The sequence below is a fragment of the Schistocerca piceifrons genome, chromosome 2 (assembly GCF_021461385.2).
Source record: "Schistocerca piceifrons isolate TAMUIC-IGC-003096 chromosome 2, iqSchPice1.1, whole genome shotgun sequence".
Lineage (NCBI taxonomy): Eukaryota > Metazoa > Arthropoda > Insecta > Orthoptera > Acrididae > Schistocerca > Schistocerca piceifrons.
The window spans coordinates 186,643,699-186,664,080 of record NC_060139.1 but is presented as its reverse complement, the minus strand read 5'-3'; the positions used below and the strand labels follow the sequence as shown (position 1 = coordinate 186,664,080).

The following is a 20,382-nucleotide window of genomic DNA, read 5'->3' as shown; positions in this document are numbered from 1 at the left end:
GCCAATGAAATCGCCCAGCATTCATTTTCTAAACGTCCTATATGAGAATAGTTAATCTTGTAAGGTTCTCATATGTTTTCTGCTATTCTAAATGCGAGGGCTGTTCAATGAAGAATGATAATTTTTTATGGTCATAGTTTCTCGCGCTAAAATTTAATCTTATGATATGCTGTTAGCTTAATGTGCAACAAACACTCCGTAGTAGTTTCATTGTTGGAACTCCCGGTTCCCGCCTGTGAGAGGCAGGCAAGATCAGACATGTTCAGTATTGCCTACCGCTGCAATGGAGGTAACACGCGAGTAACAATATGCGGTTTTGAAATTCTGCTTTTGTCTCAACAAATCTTCAGATGAGGCCTGTACAATGTTACAGGAGGCCTACGGAGAGTCTGTCCGTCCCTACAGCACAGCTCGAAAGTGGTTTAAAATGTTTAAAGAGAGGAGACAATCAATTTCAAAGGAAGGTGGACCCGGTGCTCCAGTTACTGTTCTTACGGAAGAAAAATCAATACTGCTGCTGTCACTGTGAGAGAGGATCGACGAATTACCTTAAGATCGCCTTCTGCAATACTGAACATTTCATTAAGTGTCACCCACACGTTGGTGACAGGAAAACTACACATTTTGTACGAGGTTCAAACAGGAGCGACTGCAGTAATGCATAGGAACTGTGATTGTTGTGTACAAATGCGAGCTGAGTTGGCGACCCTTCGCTCTCAGCTCCAGGCTGCTTTGGCTTCCTTCACACGGCTTGAGGCTGCTGCCAAGGAGCATCTGTTGGGGATCAAACGTGGGGATGCGAGGGATGTCGAGCACGTCCCACGTGTCTTCCGATTGGTCCACTGCTGTGGCTGCCCTGGGTACTGCCTGCACTGAGGTTGACCCCTCACCCACAGTCGAGTGGGAGATCGTTCCAAAGTCTGGCAGGCAGCGAAAAACTTTCTGAGGGGCCAGAGGAAGCTTCTCGACCCGTAAGGTCTGGGCATTCACAGAGGGTGGGTTTGCTGGTAGTTGGGAGCTCCAACATTAGGTGCGTAATGGGGCCCCTTAGGAACATGGCTGCCAAGGAGGGGAAGGAAGCCAGTGTGCACTCCGTGTGCATTCTGGGGGGAGTCATTCCAGATGTGGAAAGGGTGCTTCGAGATGCCATGAAGAGTACAGGGTGCAGGCAACTGCAGGTGGTGGCTCATGTCGGTATCAATGACATGTGTCGCTTTGGTTCGAAGGAGATTCTGTCCGGTTTCGGGCGGCTAGCAAAAATGGTAAAGACTGCCAGCCTTGCTTCCGAGATTAAGGCGGAGCTCACCATCTGCAGCATCGTCGATAGAACCGACTGTGGTCCTTTGGTGCAGAGCCGAGTGGAGGGTCTGAATCAGAGGCTCAGGCGGTTCTGTGACCGTGTAGGTTGCAGATTCCTTGACTTGCGCCATCGGGTGGTGGGTTTCCGGGTTCAGCTTAATAGGTCACGAGTCCACTACAAACAGGAGGCGGCTACACGGGTAGTTGGGGCTGTGTGGAAGAGACTGGGCAGTTTTTTAGGTTAGAGGGTCTCAGGGAACCACAGAAGGGACGTCCGTCTAAAAGTGGGCAGGTAAAACACAGTAAGGTAGTTGTAGAAACGATTGGTATTGTAGTTGTAAATTGTCGTAGCTGTGTTGGGAAAGAACCAGAGCTCCAAGCCCTAATAGAAAGCACTGAAGCTCAAAATTGTTTTAGGTGCAGAGGGTTGGTTAAAGCCGGAAATAAGTTCAGCCGAAATTTTTTCAAACGATCTAACAGCGTCCAGAAAGGATAGATTAAATACAGTTGGTGTTGGAGTACTTATTGCTGTCAGAGATAGTTTGCCTTGTAGTGAAATTTAAGTAGATAGTTTGTGTGAAATAGTATGGGTAGAGGTTACACCTGACGATCGGACTAAACTATTAACTGGATCATTTTACCGCCCCCCCCTCCCCCGACTCAAAAGATATAGTTGCTGAACAGTTCAAAGAAAATTGAGTCTCATTTCAAATTAAGTACCCCGCTCATACAATTATAGTCGGTGGTGGCTTTAATCTACCCTCGACATGCTGGAAAAAGTATACGTTTAAAGCCGGCGGCAGGCATAAAACGTCATCCGAAATTGTACTGGATGCTTTCTCAGAAAATTACGAGTATTTTGAACAATTAGTTCATGAGCCCACTCGAAGTGTAAATGGTTGCGACAGCGTACTTGTCCTTTTAGCAACAAATAATCCTTGACAAATAGTGAGTATTGTGACGAATACAGGGATTAGCGGCCACTAGGCAGTTGCTGCTAGGCTGAATACCGTAACACCTACAACCATAAAAAACGCAAAGTATATCTATTTAAAAAAGCTGATAAAAATGGTCTTAACACCTTTTTAACAGACAGTCTTCACTCCTTCCGATCTGATCATGTAAGTGTAGAAAAGTTGTGGAAAGTTTTCAAAGAGATAGTATAGACAGCAATTGAGAGATACATACCACATAAATTGATAAGTGATAGTACTGATCCCCCATGGTACACAAAACTGGTCAGATCGTAGTTGCAGACGCAACGAAGAAAGCATGCCAAATTTAAAAGAACGCAAAATCCCCAAGATTGGCAAAGTTTTACAGAAGTTCGAAATATGGCGCGTACTTCAATGCGAGATGCTTTTAATAATTTCCACAACGAAATTCTGTCTCGAAATCTGGCAGAAAACCCAAAGAGATTCTGGTCATACATAAAGCACAACAGTGGCAAGACGCAATCAATACCTTCACTGCGCGATAACAACGGTGAAGTCACTGATGGCAGTGCCACTAAAGCAGAATTATTAATCACTGTTTTACGAAACTCCTTCACCAAAGAAGACGAAGTCTCGGAGTAACGAAGCAGTTTATATCACTTAATAAAGGCAAGGCCTCCGGTCCAGATTGTATACCAGTCAGGTTCCTCTCAGAGTATGCTGATAAAACAGCTCCATATTTAGCAATTATATACAACCACTTGCTCACAGAAAGATCCGTACCTAAAGACTGGAAAATTGCTCACGTCACACCAATACCCAAAAAGGGAAGTAGGAGTAATCCGCTGAATTACAGGCCTATTATCACTAACGTCGATTCGCAGTAGGGTTTTGGAACATATACTCTATTCGAACATTATGAAGTACCTCGAAGAAAACGATTTATTGACACATAGTCAGCACGGTTTCAGAAAATATCGTTCTTGTGAAATACAACTAGCTCTTTATACTCATGAAGTAATAAGTGCTATCGACAGGGGATGTCAAACTGATTCCAAATTTTTTGATTTCCAGAAGGCTTTCGACACCGCTCCTCACAAGCGTCTTCTAACCAAACTGCGTGCCTACGGAGTATCGCCTCAGTTGTGCGACTGGATTCGTGATTTCCTCTCAGAAAGGTCACAGTTCGTAGTAATAGACGGAAAGTCATCGAGTACAACAGAAGTAATATCCGGCGTTCCCCAAGGAAGTGTTATAGGCCCTCTATTGTTCCTGATCTATATTAACGACATATGAGACAATCCGAGTAGCCGTCTTAGATTGTTTGCAGATGGTGCTGTCATTTACCGTCTTGTAAAGTCATCAGATGATCAAAACGACTTGCAAAATGATTTAGATAAGATATCTATATGGTGTGAAAAGTGGCAATTGACCCTGAATAAGAAAAAGTGTGAAGTTATTCACATGGGTACAAAAAGAAATCGGCTAAATTTCGATTACGCGATAAGTCACACAAATTTGAAGGCTGTAAATTCAAATAAATACTTAAGGATTACAATTACAAATAACCTAAACTGGAACGAAACGAGCACATAGATAATATTGTGGGTAGAAGAAACCAAAGACTGCGATTCATTGGCAGAACACTTAGAATGTGCAATTGGTCTGCTAAATAGATTGCTTACACCACGCTTGTCCGCCCTATTCTGGATATTGTTGTGCGGTGTGGGATCCGCATCAGGTGAGACTGACGGATGACATCGAAAAAGTACAAAGAAGGGCAGCTCGTTTTGTATTATCGCGAAATAGGGGAGATAGTGTCACAGACATGATACGTGGATTGGAGTGGCAATCATCAAAAAAAGGCGTTTTTCGTTGCGACGGGATCTTCTCATGAAATTTCAATCACCAGTTTTCTCCTCCGATTGCGAAAACATTCTGTTGGGACCCACCTACATAGGGAGAAATGATCATCATGATAAAATAAGAGAAATCAGGGCTCGCACAGAAAAATTTAAGTGCTCGTTTTTCCCGCGTGCCGTTCGAGAGTGGAACGGTAGAGAGACAGCTTGAAGGTGGTTCATTGAACCCTCTGCCAGGCACTTTATTGTGAATAGCAGAGTAATGATGTAGATGTAGACACGTGTTTGTATGTGATGGGTTCCACGACTGTTGATTCCCGAACAAAATGACATTCGTGTGCAGGTCTACAGGCAGTTAAAGTTGATGTTAGAGGAAGATCCGGAGTTTCTTTCAAATGTAATAACTGCCGATGAAACTTGGCTACATCATTTTAATCCTGAGAGCAAACAGCAAAGCCCAGTGTGGAAATCTCCATCATCAACCTCCAAAAAAGCAAAAGTAGTTGATTCTGCTGGGAAAGTTATGGTCATCTCATTCTTTGATATTCATGGAATGGTTTATCAGCATGTTGTACCTGCACGTACACACAAGTAACTGGACGATACTACAGGGATGTCCTAGACCATATTTCCGTGAAGCAAGCTGGATGCAGCAGCACAATAATGCGCGGTCGCATACTGCCAATTTTGTTGCTGAATATCTTGCAAAAATCAACGTGAAGTGCATCCCTCATCCTCCCTATAATCCGGATTTAGCTCTATGTGACTATTTTCTATTTCTTAACATGAAAAACGCCTTCGTGGGAAGCGTTATCAATCATCAGATGCAGTGGCGAAGACTGCGGAGGCGTTTTTGAAGGAGCTCTCAAAAAAATGGTTTCCAGCAAGTATTTGAAGACGCAGAAACGCTGGGACAAGTGCATCGCATTAATGGGAGACTACTTTGAGAAGAACCATCAAAATTATGACGATGAGTAAAGATATGTTGTCAAAAAATTATGACCATTCTTTATTGAACAGCCCTTGTAATTCACCTTTAATGTAGTGCGACAAAGATGAATGAACGCATTTCATAAATAGTGAATAAGATCCTTGACACTGTGTTTAGTTTTATCTGTGGCTGACTTACCTGTCAGTCAGTTGGGCAGCGCTGGGACATTGTTATTTGAGGCATAGTAGCGTGCAGTTGAGTTTTTCAGAGAAAGAGATCCGTTTTTTGTGAATCTGGAAGAAACTATTTGGAATACTTTATTAAGGATATAAAAATTCATTTACAATACTTTCTTGTCCTTCATATTGATGGAGAAGGTTTCGGAGGAATTAAAAAAAACAACTAAGGAGACTGCCTACACTACGCTTGTCCGTCCTCGGTTTAGAATACTGTTGCGCGGTGTGGGATCCTTACCAGATAGGACTGACTGAGTACATCGAAAAATATCAAAGAAAGGCAGCACGTTTTGTATTATCGCGAAATACGGGAGACAGTGTCACAGAAATGATACAGGATTTGGGATGGACATCATTAAAAGAAAGGCGCTTTTCGTTGCGACGGAATCTTCTCACGAAATTCCAATCACCAACTTTCTCCTCCGAATGCGAAAATATTTTGTTGACACCGACTTACACAGGGAGGAACGATCACAAAGATACAATACGGGAAATCAGAGCTCGTACGGAAAGATATGTGTGTTCATTCTTCCCGCGCGCTATACGAGACTGGAATAATAGAGAATTGTGAAGGTGGTTCGATGAACCCTCTACCAGGCACTTAAATGTAATTTGCAGAGTATCCATGTAGATGTAGATCTAGTTTCTTTGCAATGAGAGACTTCTGTAATAGCTAGAGGCTCCTTATGTCGTGCAGTCTCTGTCAGTAATCAGAGTTTGATTTCGCAAAAACGATTTTCTTTAAAGTAAAGCCCATCTCCACGATTCATAGCAAAGCTGTAAGGATTTTTTATCATGTGTGCATTGCGTCTTACGCCACACGAAGTCACAGATTGTTTCGCACAGAAAAATAGAGCAAATTATTTTTCTTTGGGTGCTGCATCTGCTGATTTTTATTTGCTTTCGAGTGACTGATGGTTATCTTCAAACATGCATAAGCGGCGCTCTCCTGCTGCTTGCTCGCAGTTTGGCTGCTGGGCTGGGCTACGATGTAAAACTACACAATAGCCCACTTCCCCCGTAGCGTCCCGACCTGTGCGAAGACTATACCTGAGGCACCGACCGGTCTGCGCTGATGGCTAATGGCCGCTCTTTTCTCTGCTAGTACACTCTGCCTGTCTCGTCCCAAATACAACTCTCTGTGCCTTCCCAGGCACACAAAACTCATCCAGGAAAGCAAGTGAATCCGACACCATCTTAAATGATGGGAAATAAAGCTACACAGAGCTCAGTAAGAACACTCCGCCGGCCGGAGTGGCCGAGCGGTTAAAGGCGCTACAGTCTGGAACCGCACGACCGCTACGGCCGCAGGTTCGAATCCCTGCCTCGGGCATGGATGTGTGTGATGTCCTTAGGTTAGTTAGGTTTAAGTAGTTCTAAGTTCTAGGGGACTTATGACCACAGCAGTTGAGTCCCATAGTGCTCAGAGCCATTTGAACCAAGAACAGTCCCTGTGGTCCAATAAACGTTACATAAAAAAAATTCCAATGAATTCTAAACCTTTATGAACCTCCAATGGCAGATTAAATATCATATTTAAAGAAGAAGACGTGCGATTTGTCCGCCGCATTTGACATTTACACACATTTCGCGGTCGAAAATGACGATTTACAGTGCAGTGTGCAAAAAAACGACGTCCTTGACAACCTCTGACACCGCTGAGCCGCCCTTGGTTTGATTGCCAGTCGATGAGAGCAGATCGTAATGGCCGAACCAATCGCCAGCTGCGAAGTGCACGGTGTGATCGGATTTTCACTGGCAAAACGATGTTCAGCTGCTAAAAGCCGCCAAGAGTTATGCCCAGTGTATGGACCTGGAGTAATGAGTGACAACAAAGTTCGCAAATGGTGTTGATAATTTCAAAATGGCCGCACAGATGTTCACGATAAACAGCGGAGTGGCAGGTCCAGTATTTTCCAGTATTTAGACCGACGACACCGTTGAGCATGAGAGCCAAAACCTTCGAAGTGATCCGCGATTTACGATGAGTGGTCTGGCTACTGAATTTCAAAATTGCTGCTCGAACTTTAATTTACAGGATTGTAACTGAATAGGTTGGCTATCACAAAAGGTGGAGTCCAAAACTGCTCATTGGTCAGCATAAAAGAGCAAAGAGTGCATAGCGCACGACAATTTTTGGAGCGCTATAGACACGGTGGAGATGATGTGTTTTCCCACATTGTAACGGACGATGGACGTGGATATCGTACGCCAACGCAGAATCAAAACAACAGTCAATGCAATGGCGCAATTCAGGTTCACCCAAACCAAAAAAGTTTAAGGAATCTCCGTTCTCAAATCGAAAAATGGTGGCTTATCGTTTTTTGGATGGCTTGCGTTTTTTGGGACGAAAAGGACGTGCTTTTGATTGAGTTCACGCACTGTGGGTCAACAATTACAGCTGTGAAATACTAAGCAAACTGAGACGTGCGATCCAAAATCGACGCCACATGGGAACTGTCGTCTGGTATAATCCTTCACGACAACGTACGCACTCACACCGCTGCCAAAACCAAAGAGAAGATTCAAGTTCACCGTTGGGAACTTTTTGAGCACCCTCCGTACAGTTCCGACCTTGCACCAAGCGACCATTTCCTCATCTTGCATTTGAAAAAGTGGCTGGGTGGACAAATATTTCAAAACGACGATGAACTCAAAAGTGGCATTACCAGCTGGTTCAACTGTCATGCGGCAGACTTCTACGCAGCGGGGCTGAAGAACCTGGTGCAACGTTACAGAAAGTGTGTAGATATGATGGGCGATTACGAAAGTAGATATGCAGTAAAACATTACGGTCAATAAAAACCTTTTCTCAAGAGCTTTTTTATTTTTTATTCACCGAACTGCCCGTTGTGTTGGAATGCCCCTCGCATGTCGCGAAAATACCAAGAAGATAAAATTCCCAACAGTCGTTCGTCCCACGTACTGTTCGCAACGGAGTGGAAGGGGTCGAGACGGGGGGGGGGGGGGGGAGGAGGGGGAGAGGGAGATTGAATTGACAATTGTTGTACGTGAAGTACCATCCGCCACACATGATAAAGTTACTTGCCCAGTATAGATGTGCTCTTTGTCACTATGCTGAAGTCGTCAGCTACTCCTTCCAAGGTCAGTGGCCAGACTGCGCGACAGAGTGCCCACGTACGTGGAATATTCATTGTGCCGTCAACCCACCGAGTACCCGCACGTCACTGTTGGGAACGGGCGTGACCTTGCCACGGAAACTTCACTGCGAGCTGCTCGGAATTCTCTGTCAGCGACGCGTCTGTGTCACAAGCCAAATGTTGGTTATAGATGTGATTAGCCTCCATCGTGATGGATTTCAGTACTCTTCAGTTGACTTTAGAATTGCCGCTTAAGAAAAGTCGGCATCTACGCGCTTTACTTCCCTTATACACTGAAGCGACAAAGAAACTGGTTTAGGCATGCGTATTCAAATACAGAGATATGTCAACAGGCAGGATAAAGCTCTGCGCTCAGCATGGCCTATATACGACAACAAGAGTCTGGCGCAGTTGTTAGATCGGTTACTGCTGCTACAATGGCAGGTTATCAAGATTTAAGTGAGTTTGAACGTGGCGTTACAGTCGGCGCACGAGCGATGGGACACAGCATCTACGAGGTAGCGATGAAGGAGATTTTCCCGTATGACCAATTCACGAGTGTACTATGAAAATAAGGAATCCGGTACAACATCAAATCCGCTACATCGCTGCGACCGGAAAATGATCCTTCAAAAACGGGACCAACGACGACTGAAGAAAATCGTTCAACGCGATGGAAGTGCAACCCTTCCCCAAATTGCTGCAGATTTCAATGCTGGGACATCAAAAAGTGTCAGCTTGCGGACCATTCAACGAAACATCGTCGACATGGGCTACGGAGCCAAAGGCGCACTCGTGTACCCTTGATGACTGCACGACACAAAGCTTTACGCCTCGCCTGGGTCCGTCAACACCGACATTGGACTGTTGATGACTGGAAACATGTTGCCTGGTCGGACGAGTCTCGTTTCAAATTGTATCGAGCGATGGACGTGTACGGGTATGGAGACAACCTCGTGGATCCATGGACCCTGCATGTCAGCAGGGGACTGTTCAAGCTGGTAGAGGCTCTGTAATGACGTGGGGAGTCTGCAGTTGGAGTGATATGTACCCCTGATACGTCTAGATACTAGTCTGACAAGTGACACGTATGTAAGCATCCTGTCTGATCACCTGCATCCATTGATGTCCATTGTGCATTCCGACGGACTTGGGCAATTCCAGCAGGACAATGCGACACCCCACACATCCAGAATTTCTACAGAGTGGCCCCAGGAACACTCTTCTGGGAAACATTTGCACTGGGCACCAAACTCCTCAGACATGAACATTATTGAGCGTATCTGGGATCCCTTGCAGCATGCTATTCAGAAGACACCTCCTCCCCCTCCTCCCCCCCGTCGTACTCTTACGGGTTTATGGACAGCCCTGCAGGATTTATGGTGTCAATTCCCTCCAGCACAACTTCCGGCATTAGTCGAGTTCATGTCACGTCGTGTGGCGGCAGTTCTGCGTGCTCGTGGGGGCCCTAAACGATATTAGACAGTTGCGCCAGTTTCTTTGGCTCGTAAGTGTATATTGGTAACATTAGAGCTCCTTGTACGCTTCATTGAGGCCATTCAATGTTACTTTCGTGTCTGTGGAACATTTGCCGACCAGTGTAATACACTGAGTTGTATTAGTCAAATATTCGTCCAAACTGTCATATATTAGGGAAGATATTCCTTATGATCGTTTCTTGGTTATAGGCAACGGCCTTGCCGCAGTGGATACACCGGTTCCCGTGAGATCACCGAAGTTAAGCGCTGTTGGGCGTGACCGGCACTTTGATGGGTGACCATCCAGCCGCCATGCGCTGTTGCCATTTTTCGGGGTGCACTCAGCCTCGTGATGCCAACTGAGGAGCTACTCGACCGAATAGTAGCGGCTTCGGTCAAGAATACCATCATAACGACCGGGAGAGCGATGTGCTGACGCCACGCTCCTATCCGCATCCTCCTCGGAGGATGACACGGCGCTCGGATGGTCCTGGTAAGCCATTCGTGGCCTGACGACGGAGTGCTTTTATTGTATCTTGGTTATAGTACTCGACTATGTGGTACGGTGTCTAATGCCTTACGCAAATCTGCCTGTTCAACTGCATACATTGTTTGCAGGAATCGGGAAAAAGGGTATTTTACTTGCCAAAAGGCAGGTCTGCCCAATTCAGTTGCGAATGGTATCTCGTGTCTCACTAAATGTGAGAAACAAGGACATCGCCACGGCTACATCCTTCTTTCTTTGGGTCCAGCGGACGCTGCCTTTCTCCCGCCCCCCGCCTTCCCCTGCTCAACATGCCAGCCACGGCCATGTGTCTCTCTGTGCACAGGCCTTCTTGACGCCTGCATCCGCCTGCACATACAAGGCTAAGCAGACGTGAGACGTGCCGCGCTGCGCTGCGCTGCGTTGAGCTGGGCTGGGCTTCCGTTAACGGACTGACCGTTACTGCTCTAGCGCGGCATACTGTACAGTATTGTGCCGTCCGTTACTTCTATCACTGTCTGACGGCCCACAACGGATGCCGAAGCGTGTCCGCGATATAAATGCCCTGCGCCGCTGCTCACTGCCCTCTGCTAGACGGCGTTACCAACACAGTGTCTTGTGTACACAACAAAACGTGATACTTAATCGGCAAACTGAGGCGTAACTCTACTAGACAGTCATCTCACAGCAAAATATGCCTCCAAAGCTGAGGTGACATAAGACCCCGTACACGTATAGCCCTTATCAGGGATAGTGAAGTATTCGGTTTGAATCCTGGCAATGGAAGGAATTTTTATTTCCAGTATTTGATAGGCAAGGGGAGAGGAGGTCGCATGCACTGATCACCAGATTTGTGGACATGCCCTGCACTGAATTCTAATAAACCTCTGTGCATTGTCTCAGAGTAAAGACAAGTGATACTATGCTAATCTCTCTGTCGGATGCAGATGTTAGGCTCGGTGGTTCCTTTGATAATGTTTATCTAACACTTAATTGTAGACAAACTCATCACAGTTTCTCGCACTGGTCTTAGGCTCTTGATACACAAATCTCACACTTCACGAAGAATAGGTACCAGTAAGGACGAGGTACGTCATCAGAGGGAAGTTATGTGGAACAACATTGATCTCGCAATGTTAAAATTTTATTCATTTACCACAACACTGCAGAGTTTACTTCAACTCACTAACATGCTAATGAAGTTGCAACATATTAATAGCTCACGAAAAAGCTCTTTGTCAGTACATAAATTAACGTGTTATTTGCCGGCCGGTGTGGCCGTGCGGTTCTAGGCGCTTCAGTCTGAAACCGCGCGACCGCTACGGTCGCAGGTTCGAATCCTGCCTCGGACATGAATGTGTGTGATGTCCTTAGGTTAGTTAGGTTTAAGTAGTTCTAAGTTATAGGCGACTGATGACGTCAGAAGTTAAGTCGCAAAGTGCTCAGAGCCATTTGAACCATAACGTGTTATTTCTTCACTTACGTTGCTGCAAACGCACGCCAATTCTCATTTCGCCAACTTCCAATGGCCTTAAAAATTACATTTCTCCATTGAAAAAGATCTGTGCTTACTTTGTATATCGCAGTAGACAAAAAAGAATCGCGCGTTAACGACACGAAAAAATACTTCTCTCTCTGTGTGCTACAATTTGCCAAATATTCGTTTATAAATCTTGAACAGCTTATGTGATTAAGATGGGTGTTGTATATAGTTAACAGTTGTTACACTGCGTGCGTGGGCAGAAGTGAGTGCGCTACATACAATCCATTTCCTTCAGACTGGAAATACATGTAGATGCCCTTCCATGTTTAAAGAAAAATGCAATACGTTAGCTACATTTTAAACACAGTAAAGTATGACCTAACATGCACCGTACATAAACTCTTTGTGACTCCTATTTTTCATTGCAAATAGCTCGACTGGTTTGCGGAGTGTAATTTTATTTCGAAATATTACAAAAGTTCAACATGAAGCTGATGAATGAAGCTACAATATCCGAAACAAAATTTACAGAATAGTTTCTTTAAAATCGTTTTGCGCGGGACATTCTGCTCGGCGTAATGCAGCATCTATCTGGCGGGTTAACCAGCGTTCTCTCTGTGCACCTGCAACTCACCTGGCTGAGCACCAATACTACAGGCTTTCTTAGTGTTCTCGCAGTATTACCACTACGCCACCTCGCTCGGTATTGCTGGTGGTGGAGGAGGAGGAGGAGGAGGAGTAGGAGGAGGAAGAAGAAGAAGAAGAAGAAGAAGAAGAAAAAGAAGAAAATTTCATCGATAATGTTTGACCAGCAAAGTGTTCCTGATACCCGCTGTTCTCTAGATTACACCGTAAACCTCTCCGCAGTGTGTCATTGGGCAAGGGGATGTGTATAGGAAAGTTAAAACACGGCAGCCTCCTTACAGGTTATTCGAGAGGGTAGACTAAATGTTGGTTCACATCCTCTCTCGGAGGGTTTGATGAGCAGAAGTCAGCGTGAGGAGTCGTGGCTTTTGTAGACCATAGGGAAGACGTCGTTCGGTCCACCGGCTGTTGTCCACTATTGAAATAGCGAATGACTAGCTGCGCCGTGGCCCGGCTATCCGCTTGTTTAATGCGCTGTAGCAGACAGCAGTTGTTTCTGGAGACGGCAGCTATTCTCCATTGGAGGCACTCAGATTATAACCCCTGACAGGGAGGAACGTGGAAAGTCCAGGGCCTGCACGACGCCTGAGATGGGCTGGCCCATGCATCGAGTACGCACGATCCGGCTGGGCTCAGATGCAGTATTTAGCGTGTCTAGCCGACCCCGTGTTTATGAGTCACACCAGTCAGTCATTACATGGTCTGACACTTTTTCCAGTCACTTGACACATCGAACAATTCCTTTCTCCGAGGTAATAGGGTAGCATTCTCTGCCACATGGTAGCTACTTGTCATTCAATTGCTCATGAGTGTATAGCGTGAACATAATATCAGGATTTGCTTCTCACCATATCCTGGCCAATGCATCATTTATATCCAGGGCAGAATTGGAACAAATTATTAATCGCGGTAACAGGAGAGACTCATCTGCTAAATAAATTCCAAAACCTAGATATGTAGAAGCGTGAATAGCTTTTCTTGTTCTTAACAGTTCTAAGACTAGTTCTCCACGCTATTGTATCTTATACAAGTCTTCTCATATCTAAACAGCTATTGATACTACGATTCACTTTGATCTGCTTACTGCATTGACGGCTTGGTCTCCCTCTATATTATTTACCGCCCCCCATACTTCATCACCAAATCGAATCTTTGCTGATGCCTCATTATGAGCCCTGCCAACTGATCCGTTCTTTCCTTCCAATTACAGCATAAATTTCTTTTATCAGCACTTCGAATATGTGTCTCTTCATTAGTTATTCGACCCACCCATCTAATCTTTAGCATTATGCCCTAGCGTCACAACTCGAAAGCTGTCTGTTCTGTTTATCATCCACGTTTAACTTTCATATACGGCAGCACAAAGGATTAATACTTTCAGAAAAAATCTCCCTAGCCCTAAAATTTGTATTTGCCGTTTACATATTTTCGTTTTTCAGGAAAGCTTCTCTTGGTATCTCCATTTGATAAGCTCTCTAATTTTTCAGACTCAGCCCAAATATCGGAACTGGTCTAGTATTTCCAGCATCTCATTTCCTAACGTGATTCCTCAGCATCACTGACTTCTACGTTCCCTGTGTGATCACACTGTATTTCCGTAAATGATGGAGCACATGACGATGGGATACTGCTATGTAAAAATGCAAAGGCAATTAACAGCATGTTAAAAGAATTGAACAGAAGCTGTGAGGGATTGACAAATGTGAAGGTAATGGTTTATACAAGGCAAACCCAATAAGATAAAAGAGAAAATTTCTGATAAATTAGTGGATGCAGTTGACAGTTTCGGTACCTAGACTGGAAGATACCATTAACATGACAAGAAATAAAACAAGATAGCTATCACAAAAAAAAATATTTCACTGGAGTTTTTATTCTATGGTCCATTAAATAAATAACTACAATATAAAAAGGTACATGTATTATTTTTTGAAAATAAAATTTTTAAATTCCAGAAAAAGTTAAATATATATAATGCAAGGTATTTAACAGCAAATGTATTATTTTCATGTAAAGCGTAGGACAAAATTTCATTGCCTTATCTTAAAAACTGTGGATTTGGTTTATCTTTTAAATGGAGTGTGTTTTTTACGAATGCCCCCCCCGTCCCCCTTAATAAGCGGCCGTTTTAGGTCAACCATTTTCCGGCACAGCTTGGGTTGAGGGCAAGAGTTAACATTAGAATACAGGGACGTCAAAAAGAAGCACAATGTCAGAAAACTAACTCGAAATTATATAGGAAGTAAACATGCTTATTGGCACAGAATAAGTAACAATGTGTAACCATATTAGCTCCCTATACTCCAATGTAACAATTGCTTTCAACCCATGCTGTGCTGGAAAATGACGTTTGACCGAAACCGGCCGCTTATTAAGGAATACTTAAGGCGTTGCACGATGTCATTTCTAAAAATTAAGGAAAAGTGTTTTTAGGGGGTGTTATCCTGTATAGCGCCGGAATATGGACGCTGCTACACAGAGAGAAGAAATAGTTTGCCTTGTGACATTTGAATTTGCATAAAAATGTAAAATGTGGAGTGGATAAGAAATGAGGTTTTCACACACATGGTAAATGAGAAAAGACGAATACTGTAAGCAAATGAAAAGAGAGAAAGGAATTGGCTAGGACGCTGCATGAGATGAGATTGCATAATAAAGGTACATAAGAAGGAACGGTGGCTGGAAAGAGGACCAAAGGAAGAAGAAGATACCAGCTAATTGAGGATAGCGAGATACCAGCACTGTATGCAGCTATGAAAATATAGACGGAAAACTGCGAGGACTGGACAACGCTGAGCTTGCACTAATGGATCTGCACAATGGGCAGAAGACTTCACCTTCATTGTGGATTATATATTATGGTATGCCCCAAGCCACGTGGACTTAAAAAAAATGGAGTCACTTTAGCTTTTACTCCTCATCCGTAACGCAGTGATACGAAGCCAATTTTTTGACATCGCTAGGAAACCTATGCATTACAGATATGACGTTTCCGCGTGATACAGTGACATGAAAGGGTAGAAACAACAGGTGAAATTCACTAGGACTTCACCGGCAGAGGAGTATGGTTCCTGCGCTGCTACAGTGTTCAGTATTAATCTCTGGTTATCAGTCTATATCGAGAGGTGAGAGGGGAGTGTATAAGTGAAAGAGGCAAGTCGCTGTGCCCTTTTTAACGGCGGAGCCTAACAGCTGACCAGAGGGTACGTTGGGCCGCCTCCGCTGTGCCGTGCCCCGCTGCATGCCAGAGTCGTCGTCCTGCTGGCCGTTGCTCCCAGTTGTACACTTTCTGTCGCCACGGCCCCACTGGTCTATATTGAGCTCTGCTGCGGCGCAGACCCTGGGTTTGATTCCGGAGGGGGTGGGGGGGGGGCTTACAGTCCGTTACTGGCTAATGCACCTGTGCGTCTTGCACACAGTTGTCGTGAGCCTTTGCTTGCCCCGTACGCAAGTAGAGGCACGTGTATAGGTGCAGGCCCCTTTCTCCACATGTGCGCTTGAGTGATTCCATTCATACCTAGAACGAAGATGTAAAGTCCTTCGCTTTATATTATTAATGCTTGCTTTTTTCTTCGTTTGAAGAGCTCGCAGTCTGGGCCACTGGGAAGGGTCTGAAACGTCTGGACATGTTTATTGTTGCTCTGATGAATTCGATACGCTGGCTAACACGGACGTGCTGGGGGTATGTGCGACAAACTGAATCTTTTTGCAATGAGACGTTATAAAACACAGCACCAAACGGAGAGAACCACGGACAGGTGCACGACTGTTGCACGTGTGTCCCCGTCTGGACACCTGCGCTCCGTGGCCCGTGCGCACAAATCAGTCACCCATCACTTTGCACCGCTCCATGCGTCTTCTTGCACCTAGAACGCGCGAAAGCTGCGTAAATGTAAACGTACCTTTACTCCTCCGGCGCACGCGCGCAAATATTACATACGTATCACTTTTCACAGATGCATACGATTTTAACAACAATGATAAGCCGGCCGAAGTGGCCGTGCGGTTAAAGGCGCTGCAGTCGGAACCGCAAGACCTCTACGGTCGCAGGTTCGAATCCTGCCTCGGGCATGGATGTTTGTGATGTCCTTAGGTTAGTTAGGTTTAACTAGTTCTAAGTTCTAGGGGACTAATGACCTCAGCAGTTGAGTCCCATAGTGCTCAGAGCCATTTGAATTTTTGAACAATGACAAAATATAAACGTTTTATTTTTTCCTCGATTTGTTTCTCCTATGGACCACATACGTAACTTTGCTCCAGTTTTCTTTTTTGGTTTTCTCTGGAGATGGGAATCCAAAACCTTATTTCTAGCCGTATCTCGGCTCAGAACTGCATGTTCTTCAACTTTAATTTCTTTCAGGTCATGTCCGATTTCTTGGAGCCTTGAACCAGAGAGATCTTTTCCCGGTTGAAGCGTTCAAAAATCATCTTACCTATCCGGTTTTCATTCATCCGAACCAGATGACCGTAAATAATCATTCTAAGCCGCCTCCGCATTACATTTAGTTGTTCAGTTTTCGCGTACAGATCCTTATTATTTCTGTCCCTGTACTCGGCGTTGTGTATTATTGGCCCCAGCATTCGAATCATGTAAACATCCTGATTTTATTACTGTAACATAATGCTTTAACTTTGCTGGAGAGGAGATAGATCTTTTATTGTACACATCATTACTCAATTGAAAGGCCATTTCCATCTTCACTGTCTTTAGTTTATTAGCCCCCCAGTCACGGACGTTCTTCCGTGTTACCTTGCCATTAAGTTATGCGTAATAAGCTAAACACTGAATTCTAAAATACTTATTCATACAAGATGAAGAATCTAAGAAAGACGACCCCAGATACATGTAAACGAACGAATATATCGAGGTATGATTTTCGCCAAGTTACACTTGACAACATGGCGAATTTTCTGACGTCTGCAAGTAATTTTTACAATTTATAGTTATCGAATCATGATACCTACTTTGTCTTATTACACTCCTGGAAATTGAAATAAGAACACTGTGAATTCATTGTCCCAGGAAGGGGAAACTTTATTGACACATTCCTGGGGTCAGATACATCACATGATCACACTGACGGAACCACAGGCACATAGACACAGGCAACAGAGCATGCACAATGTCGGCACTAATACAGTGTATATCCACCTTTCGCAGCAATGCAGGCTGCTATTCTCCCATGGAGACGATCGTAGAGATGCTGGATGTAGTCCTGTGGAACGGCTTGCCATGCCATTTCCACCTGGCGCCTCAGTTGGACCAGCGTTCGTGCTGGACGTGCAGACCGCGTGAGACGACGCTTCATCCAGTCCCAAACATGCTCAATGGGGGACAGATCCGGAGATCTTGCTGGCCAGGGTAGTTTACTTACACCTTCTAGAGCACGTTGGGTGGCACGGGATACATGCGGACGTGCATTGTCCTGTTGGAACAGCAAGTTCCCTTGCCGGTCTAGGAATGGTAGAACGATGGGTTCGATGACGGTTTGGATGTACCGTGCACTGTTCAGTGTCCCCTCGACGATCACCAGTGGTGTACGGCCAGTGTAGGAGATCGCTCCCCACACCATGACGCCGGGTGTTGGCCCTGTGTGCCTCGGTCGTATGCAGTCCTGATTGTGGCGCTCACCTGCACGGCGCCAAACACGCATACGACCATCATTGGCACCAAGGCAGAAGCGACTCTCATCGCTGAAGACGACACGTCTCCATTCGTCCCTCCATTCACGCCTGTCGCGACACCACTGGAGGCGGGCTGCACGATGTTGGGGCGTGAGCGGAAGACGGCCTAACGGTGTGAGGGACCGTAGCCCAGCTTCATGGAGACGGTTGCGAATGGTCCTCGCCGATACCCCAGGAGCAACAGTGTCCCTAATTTGCTGGGAAGTGGCGGTGGGGTCCACTACGGCACTGCGTAGGATCCTACGGTCTTGGCGTGCATCCGTGCGTCGCTGCGGTCCGGTCCCAGGTCGACGGGCACGTGCACCTTCCGCCGACCACTGGCGACAACATCGATGTACTGTGGAGACCTCACGCCCCACGTGTTGAGCAATTCGGCGGTACGTCCACCCGGCCTCCCGCATGCCCACTATACGCCCTCGCTCAAAGTCCGTGAACTGCACATACGGTTCACGTCCACGCTGTCGCGGCATGCTACCAGTGTTAAAGACTGCGATGGAGCTCCGTATGCCACGGCAAACTGGCTGACACTGACGGCGGCGCACAAATGCTGCGCAGCTAGCGCCATTCGACGGCCAACACCGCGGTTCCTGGTGTGTCCGCTGTGCCGTGCGTGTGATCATTGCTTGTACAGCCCTCTCGCAGTGTCCGGAGCAAGTATGGTGGGTCTGACACACCGGTGTCAATGTGTTCTTTTTTCCATTTCCAGGAGTGTATAATGAAACTACATACTTTTTCTGTGGCATTTGTAAGAAGTTTCTAAGGGAACTTCACCGACATAACTTGTATGAGACTTGATCAAATAGTGTCAACATAACAGCTGCGCAAACCATTGTTCTGTTATCATGAACAGAGGTTCCACAAACGCCTGCCCTATTATACCAAATGTAAGCAAACATGTACCTCATGTACTGTTAGTGTGTTTATTCTCATGGCTGTCATACCAAATGCTCAAAATGTTGACCTTGAGCGCTGCTACACGGTATAAAATTATTCTGGAGAAACGGTACTGCACGTTGAACTTCATATGGAGTTACTGGCAGCAAAGGCCCTGTTATAAGGTATTTCGGGAGTCGTCGTTGTTTCTTAATAGACATCTTGTTTTATTCCCCCCCCCCCCCCCCATGAAAGTATGGGAGCGTTAAGTTTGGTGAGTGTGCAGACTATTTTGCGTTTCTTGATCGTTCCACTGCTCTCCAAATTTTTTCTTGAGAGGGTCAGTCATTACGTGTGCGGAATGGGTGGAACATTTGTCATGTTGGTTTCACAGTGATTGCCATATGTCCTGTGGGATGTCTTCCAACAACTACCGCAGCAGCACATGTTAGGATGTCGAGATACTTGACTGTATTTAGATTCCCATCAACACAACAAGGACCAATGATGCGGGTCTTGTAAGTTACGCACCAGACATTGACGAACCAAGAGCGTTGTTTTTATCCACTTCTTTGAGTCGACGTGGATTTTTATCTGAAGATTAGTGCATATTAGAAAGCAAAGCTTTCTTCAAGTGTTCATCTACAGCCGATAAATATTTCGAAAAAAACAATTTGTGTGTCAACAGCTGTACAATTTTATTTATTCTCTACCGCTTTCGTTACTAGCTACCATATTCACAGGAGATGATAATGTACATCAGTTCGTCAAAAATTTGGCAGACGAAGTGTGCATTATTATCTTTTGTGGAGATGGTAATCAGTATCTAAACCGGTAGAGAATAAATAAAATTGTACAGCTGTTGGCACAAAACATTTTTTTCACACATTGGGAATACCGAGTTGCGCATGATTTGTAAACGATGCTTATTCCTTGAACAAAATTTTGTATAGATCACTTTCTACTTTCCGTGGATTACATTCGGAGAACCGTAACCAATTTTGCGAGTCATTGCCAGGAAGCTGTAGATGCAGCGAAATATGAAGTGTATGAAATGCGATGGAATGCAATGTTCGCAGAACATTCGTTTGATTGATGCCTCTAGTACTTCAGGGATAGCTCCAAGTGACATTTGCAGTGTTACTGCTGCTAAAATGTGAGTTTCATATCTTTCATCAGTTGCTCTTCTTTTTCTTTGGCGTATTTTATTCTCCACCCTTCCCGTTTTTAGAACTTTTTTTCAAAAATAATGTTTGCAAAGAGAGATCGTGAGTGCTTGGAATGATCCGTATACTCTTCAGCACACAACTGCACCGCTCCTCTAACAGTTTGGCGACATTCGCCATAAACTAAATTCATTTTTCGACTGT

The 20,382-nt window shown here is 45.1% G+C and overlaps 1 protein-coding gene and 1 pseudogene across 1 annotated transcript in view; one reads left to right on the top strand and one right to left on the bottom strand.

Moving 5' to 3' along the window:
* The window catches only part of LOC124777130 (CD109 antigen-like), a 217,837-nt gene that overhangs the window by 141,450 nt on the left and 56,005 nt on the right, over nt 1–20,382 (bottom strand). The gene's annotated exons all lie outside the window — the stretch shown is intronic.
* Nucleotides 10,052–10,168, top strand: LOC124778262 (annotated as a pseudogene).